The sequence below is a fragment of the Lepisosteus oculatus genome, chromosome 11 (genome assembly GCF_040954835.1).
Source record: "Lepisosteus oculatus isolate fLepOcu1 chromosome 11, fLepOcu1.hap2, whole genome shotgun sequence".
In the NCBI taxonomy this organism is placed as follows: Eukaryota; Metazoa; Chordata; class Actinopteri; order Semionotiformes; family Lepisosteidae; genus Lepisosteus; species Lepisosteus oculatus.
The window spans coordinates 4512166-4520384 of NC_090706.1; positions in this window are offsets into that span (position 1 = coordinate 4512166).

An 8219-nucleotide genomic window follows, 5' to 3' on the forward strand; every position below is an offset into this window, starting at 1 on the left:
TGACAAAGTATATAATTAACTGAAGCAGTCTTTCCACTCAAATTTTACAACTAGGTCCATGCAACTACAGTTTTCTAAAATGCAATAGCATGTTATTTGTGATACATAAATATGCATATACCAAACATGAACTTAGCAGCCGTATTTTTTTAAAACTGAATCAGTTTCTGTATCCTGTTTCAATTCCTCATTGAGTCGATCGGTTATCCACTAAATGCACTGTGCCGTCAACAAATTATATGCCAATAAAAACTATATTTGCTTCACCACTTCTTGATTTCCTTCCAAACATCCCTACATGCTGACACAGTCCAAGGCTCAGCCCGGTAACGTCTAGAAGGCGTTAATGCATTTTGAACAGCTGGGCTCCCATCAGTGTCACTGACAACAGCCAAATCCATGAACATTTGTACTTGCTATCTGAGTGAGTATCCAGGTCAGGTCTCCTAGCAGACTGGACTCTGGACCTTTTTGGAAGTTGGTGGCTGATTCCAATTTTAGGATTCGGGCAGTCATTGTTCAGTATAGCCTGTATTCCATGCTGACTCATTCAGTTATTCATCTCCACCTGCATGCTGTCTAATGCAACTCTGAGACATAAAAGCTGCAACCCAAATTAGTACTTAGAATTCCAAAGTTCAGTCAGATATCCCGCATTCAGAACTAATGTATTTCTCTGTGACATGAATGAAAAAGACATTATATGCCTTATCAGACGCAAGTCAAATGACTGAATTGCTCAAATTTGCTGTGCCATGGAAAAATGCTCAATTAGTCCCCACAGACGTGCTCTGTAAACAAATTTTAAAAATCCTTAACAGATCATATTGGGTCAATTGGCTTCAGGGCATACTGTCAGTGCCTCCAAGTAGTTTGCCTGGAAACTCGCCGGTATTCCAATTGGAGCCAAAACAGCTTAGATCTTTTCCTCCTTAATGCAGCCCAGGACACAGAAAAAAGAATGACTGAAGGGAACTGTTCTGTAGCTCAACCACATTTTAATTTGTAATTGCTGGTCTTCACTATGGCTCCATTGAAGGGACTCTAATGAAAGTCTGGGTCTGTAATTAAATATCTGTGCTTTGTAAATCGGAGCAGATGTTAAAGTGTTGTGGTGGACAGGGCCACAGCGATATCCAGCTTTGGAAGCTGTCAGGAGGTTGTACTGTATCTAGCGGCCCTGTTGCCATATTCAGAGCAGTTGTTACAATGCAGCCCTACAGCTGTCTTCATGAAAAGACAAAGTGAAATCCCAAAGGCAGAACCTAATGTGTGACTTAACACAGTCCACAAGTTGTGGACACGCATTTGTGTTTAACACATCTCACAGTTTTAGTGATTGCGATTACTGAAGACTGCTGGTTTGTAAAGTACGTGCTATTTCAAATTGCACACGCGATTCAATAGGTAATTCAGTCTGTACTGCGCAACCTTATCATCCCCATTACAAAGCTTAAGTTACCAACTGAAAAGTAATACTAGTACCAAAGGTGCCATTTGACCAGATATAGTTTTCAGCTATAAAAGCCCCAAAGTTTTTTTTGGGCTCCATCTATGTAGCAGTGCTCTTCTCGTCCTTTGTGGCCTGTTTCTGCCAAGTGATGTGTTATCAAGTTTCAAACACATGCTGAGTAACAAGGCTCAGATTTTAGAAGCTTAATTGAAAAATCAGATTCTAGGAGGAGACGGAAACAAAGCAAAAGCGAGCAGGGACTGAGACTGTGTCTTGCTTCGTTCCAGAAAGTTATGTAGTTTGCGTTCGAATTATCTACAGTATGGAAAAGCACCAATAAAAGAGGTGCCAAGTTCTAAAAACCCTTTGCTGCCGAAGTCAAAGATGTTTTTTTATGCAACATACACTGCTAGCACTAGCGTCCATCAACCACCCATGTGATTTTATTTTAGGATTTGTTTTTTATTTTAGCAGAATAATATCTGTCGGTTGAGACAAATAAAAGTTTAATATCTTTACATATTAATATACTTTTGTGCTGAGGGTTGCAATGTGCTGTTGGATGTGAGTAAGGAGTGTTTAGATGGGAGCCTGCTGTTTTTTCTAACAAAATAATTCCGGTTAAAGAAATATCATCAAGCGCATTAATCTTTTACATGTGAGTAATATTGTTGTTTATGTAACTTTTACATGTCCTGTGTTGGATATGTATTTTTAATTGTTTGAACTTCCTACTCATAAATACATTATTTTTCAAAAACTTAGGACTAGAACTGTTAATTTGCTAAGTATTTAACTAATAATTAAGTGAGCCAATATGTGTTTGAAGGAAGCTGAATTCATCTCCCTTTTCATCGCAACCTTTAATCCAAGAAAAGGTAATAATAATGAGGCTGAAATGTACTTCTGTGGATTAATTTACTGATATTTTTTTCTTTATATTGCAGTGTGATGCTACTAGCTCATAGATTAGATATTCATAAAAATGTATTTCAATTAAGATGAAAGTAAACAATCTTTTATCATTTTGCTCATTATTTTCTAACAGCCTGCACTCTTGTATAGTCAAAAAGAATAAGTTCCTGTTTTTGAAGAAGTGATTAGCCTCGACTGCACTAACCATTAACAGATGGCAAATACTGTAAACCCATGAAAGTTAAAATAAATTGGCAGCTTTATAAAGGGGAAAATGAAGAGAAAAAGAAGCCTAGCTCAGTAGGAATTGTTCCTGGTATTCCAGCTGCATTGATATGGCAAACTCTCACACACAGACAGCCAAAGGCCTTTGCGATCAGTGCTTTTTGTTTGTGTGTTTCACGAACGTATTTCATCTTTATTAGCTGGGATATCACTTTGTTTTAACCCCACATCCCCAACCCTTCACAAAAGAGATGCTCTCTGCCTTAGGTACTGCAGAATCCAACTCTGGGACTGCATCCTCTCAGTGAGAACAGACTGTTCACATGGGCGTGCGGAGTGGAGGTCATGTCTTCTTTTAACTGAGGACAGAGACTGTGAAAATATCCTGGGATACCTGATCCAAAATAACCGCCTGTATCTGGGTCATCATTCCTGCTGGTTAAGCTGAGAGTGAAACAATACAATGTCCCTCTCGCTCCTGCTCCTCAGCTAGTTTCACACCACCTCCCTTTCTGAAACCCACAGGTGTGGGAACTCTCTGACTTTTTCTGCATTGTTCATGGAGGCCCACACCTGACTTTGGAAAACCGAGACTTTCATAAAGCTTGCAATTGAGAAGAGGCCATCTAGCACATGTGGGAATGATCCAAAATTCCTGAAATTATCCAGGCTACAGGCTGCAGCCACACCCTGGTGGTGCAGCTTAATTGTTGCTGGTTGTCGCCTAATATAATCTCAGGGTGATATTCACATGCCCAGTACCACCCTTAATTTTAATTTTTTTAATCTTTTACATGTTATTTTACTGTTTTTTTTAAATGTTTTTTTTATTAAAATAATATGTATTTTTTCTCTCTTTATTCATCTCAGGGATCCAGTCAAACTGCAGTCATATCCACAACAACAAAATAATGTTTGGGAAGAACACCTGTGCTGTGCCAGCCTTTATCCATGTGACATTTAGATACAGGGTATTTTTAAAGTTATTCAACCTTTCCAGATATTTGTTTCGTCACGAGGAAAGTGCAGTAGGAATCAGAGGAATTTACCACACACACAAATAAGGATATAAGGGATACCAGAAGGGTCATAATATAAGCACTATTTGTGGCCATAATGGCTGACAAGTGAAAGAATAGAGTACATAGCTGTGTGAAGATGCGAAGGGTCTGAGAAGACTTTGTCTTTCAGAGTGCAGTCCCCCTAGTCTTGTTTGAATGTACACCAATTGCCTCTCTGTCTCTTGTCTCTTGTCATATTGTCTCAGTATGCAGTTTTCCCATTTTAGTTTAAATAGGTAAACTAACTTTTTTATGTAACCTGTATTGGTCTGGTCTGCAATTAAACTTAAACTTTTTTATGTTTTCAATGTAATTCTAATGATTAACAGCTATGATGGTTATACTGTATTTATCTGAAAGTCATTCCTCACAGCACTGGCACGATACCCAGCCAAACTGCCTTAACCACTGTGCTGCTTACAACATTTTTTTTGTTCTTCTTTATCACTTATCTGGGGAATGATTAATAAATATACAAAGAGGAATTTATTGGTTTTCTCTGCAGGATCTCAAAAGGTCTTCAACCTTTTTCAGCATCCCTGTCATCAAGCCTTTGAGAACACAAAACGTCAACTGAATAAAAGAGAGAAAAAATAAATATTATTTTAATAAAAAATAAAAAACAGTAAAATAAAATGTAAAAGATTAAAAGTTTTAGTATTTTGGGTGGTACTGGGCAGGTGAATAATATATTTTAGATGAGTATTCTTTTAAACACACAGTAAATATAATATTTTTTATGGTTCTGAAAAAATGAAAAGATGGAACTTTGGTGAATCACTTTATTTTTAAAGTTACTTTCAAGGCAAAAGTAAAACATCTGTGTGCATTACAAGATAGGATGTCAAATTCCCAAACAGACATTTTTATGTTGTGGTGAAGAAAAATAGCTTTGGTTTTCTGACTGACATTTAGATACAGTATTTTTCTTAGTTGATACTTAGCCTTTTTAAACATTCCATCCATTGGTCCATTTGTACATTTGGCTGATTGTACTATAGGCGTTTTCAGTGTTTTAGTGAAAGAAGTTTTGGATAGAATCAGTGTTTAAGTCATTTTTCTTTTGCTTTAATATAAATATTCAACACTTTATGTTAAAGTTCAATTCATTTCCAGCTTTATTAGCCCCTAGGGCAGTGGTACATAACCTGGGGTGCACATACTCCCCTGGCAGTTGCAAGATGCCCTTTCTGGGGGAGCGAGACAGGCCAGATTTCATCTGTAAATCATTAAAAAAACTAATTAAGCACAGGCATGTACTGTCAATACATTGGCTATGTATCAGCAAACCTGGGTATTTTAATGTAAACATAAAATATACGTAAAACATATATTTTTTCATGTATTCTTAATATTAAGTTAAAATAAATACATGATTCTATCTCTTTCATTCTATAGATATGATGTACTGTGTCTCAGGGTTAAAGAACTGCCCTACTTGTACAGTTTTGTCAAGGGGTGAGAGAGCATATTTTGAGAACCAAGGTGCATCTCAGAGAGGAAAGGGAGAAACTCTGTGGGAATTATTTACCAGTGACGTTTGAAACTGCAGATTGCCCTGGAAATAAGTAACAACGCATTGCACACCTCAAAGGAGATGGCTGCCTATAACTATATAAGATGGAGGGGAACAGACAGTAACTATTAACAGATGCTGAAAGAGTCCTGATTCTAGGGAAGCTAAAATAAATCTGGCAGAAACTATACTCCAGCAAGGTACAGTATCCGGTAGGAGGTGGTTTCATTAGCACTATCATGTGAATCGGTTTGATAGATCGTCTGTATTAGCTATGCAAACACAGACAAATTCGTTCTAACACTGCACGTCAGCAGGTGGAGGATACGGGGAGATTGTGCAGATGTTTGTAGATGGGTATTTAAAGTTTGAATCACATGTCTACAACTCACACAAAACCTTATTGATGACTTCTGGAAAGACCCTTTTTTTTAAAAAAAAAACCAACAAACATTCATCATCTCCTTTAAGCTTCTTCAAAGGAAATGTTCCACTTTGGCTTGAGGACTTTCTAGACAGGAATTGTTTTTTTTCCTGATGTCATGACCCTGGGTGTCTCCCAGCAGCACAGGCTGCAGAAGCTGTGGATACCTTGCCAGACAAGTCTAAGTGAATCCTGTTGTATGAGCTCTTGTAGTTGCAGTAACTCTGGGCCTGCATGAAATTAAAGCTTTAACCTATCTGCCAGTGGCAAATCACAAATTCTCTGTAGCGCTCTTGGCAGGAGCCTCCTGCTTCTATCCAATAGAAGCCTATCATGAAGACCAGAGTCTGCAGTTTGTAATTAGCTATTGGGTTAAACTCTTGATGCAAAAAACTTATTGTATACATCATTTCCATCCATTCTTTTTCAGTCTGCTTTTATTGTGAGGGATGTGGCTACATGTGTCGCAATATTTGTTTAGGAAGAACAATAAGAACAATACAGAAGAAAGAGGAAGTTCTGGATCTCCTTTGCATTACAGCCCACGCAGGACTGTTATTAAGCATGCAATGGAGTGCTGTGTGTGTGTTAGACTTGTGGAGGCACGCAGTATTTGTAACTGATTGTCACTACCCTGTGACCAGAGGCAGCACAGTCGCCCCCAGAGCACCGAAAGAAAGCATGCCTGGTATTTTTCAGTGCAGCCACTCTCACGCAGTTTCTCAAAAAGCCTCTACATGTTCCTGGACAGTGTCGTGCATAAGGGGGCAGTTTAGTCCACATGCCCACTAATTCTGGACCCTGCTGTTGGCATTGCCTTAGTTTTCTGTTCTAGCTTTTTAGTGGAAATACCCAGCCTTCATCAAGTGGAGGAAAATGTTGCATAACAAGGGCGAAAATGCCAAGTTTAAAGGACAAAGTACAATACTGAGTTTGTGCTCATAAGATGTGCGTTTTGGTGCTTTGACAGACACATGCAGGTTGTAGTTACTCTTTCTTCCACTGCAGAACACACAGGCCTGTTAAGTAAAATGAGAATAAAAATCTTAAATGTTTCATTCTCGGTCACTGAATCAAATAACACCGAACCTGCTACTGGTTTCATTACATTATTTAGCAGTGCAGGCAGATGCTAGTTTCACCTGTGGAAAAAAAATAAATGTCAGCAGGACCTGTATAGACAAACTGAAACAAACCACTTCCTGTTTGTAGTTGTGCAGTTTTCCAGAAAATCTGCGAATGCACCCACCTGTGAAATAAGTAAGAAATTATTCTCAAAGTTGGTGTCAGATAAAATCAACCCATTTTTCTACCCCCTCCACTAGAAGCACGGGTTAAATCCATTTAACAAGAATAACCTTTGTGCTCAACTTAATCAGTCTGTTTATTGATTTTTTGTCTGTGAATCAGATTATTATTTCATGTGTTCACAGCGTGCAGGACATAGCCTGTTCAATTAGATGATTTCTGCTTGACAGAAGGTTTTATACAGAAATATTTGTACATCGTGTATACTGCTAAACCACAGAAACCATAAGAAGACAAGTCTCTACCTCTTTGAACAGATGCTTCGGTGTTTGTGTGTTGAATTGTACTTACAAGCTAAAATTAGTTTTTTTTTTAAACCCAATAATGCAGTATCTTCCCTGCTAAAACATTTTTTTTTCCTTTTTAGAGCTCTACCTGGATTGTAGTGGTCATTGAGCTGTGCATTATTTTGGTCTGACTCCATGTTAGGAGTAAGTTGCAAGTGTGTGCCAGGAACAGACAGTAAAAGGCATCTGACATTTTAATTTCATTGTACTTTGCCCATTTTCTACACGTAGTCAGGAAGAATCTCATTTACAGAAACAGAAAAGCAAATATTTGCCTTGGAGATGTAACCTTTTGTCAGCGACAGCAGTTAAAGCCCTTTTAGTTGTACCAGTATGTCTGCTGTTGTGTTAATTGCCTTCATATAGTCCAAGAATATTCTGGGTACCCCAGTGATTCCCAAATTATGCATCTGACATAGAGTGCACAGTCACAGTTAAGAAAACACGTCACATATTAAATACAACTACTATGGTATGTCATTCAGAGCTAAATGTACAAATCACAGAAAAAATTGTCCAAATCTGTTTTTTTATTAATGGTCAGTAAAAATCTTTACTGTACAAAAATATTTAAACATTGTGAATATATTATATTTGTAAGCAATCTCCCCATCAACACAAACAGAAATGCTACTTCACATGTAATTATCATGGAATGAAATTGTTATCTTAAGTTTTTTTTAATTATAGTTTTAATTATATGCAGATTCTAATATATTTCCTTTTTATGGAGAGCACACGAACAACATTAATGACATGTTGTCCGAACAGTTGCTACCATGTGTGTGCCAATTTAATCTAACACATTTCTTTGGATGGCCATAAATGTAAACATTTCACTTTTAATACTGGGTGTATTCGGTAGTGCTCTTTTACGTCCTTCAGTGGAGTCACAACAGGTAAACTTTTCCAAATAAATAACATTTTGGAAGGTGTGTTTTTATAAGTTGCTCAAATTCAACGTTTGAACAAAATAAACATCAAAATCCCATTTAGTTATTTATTCTAATCCACGGCTGGGAGCCAGACT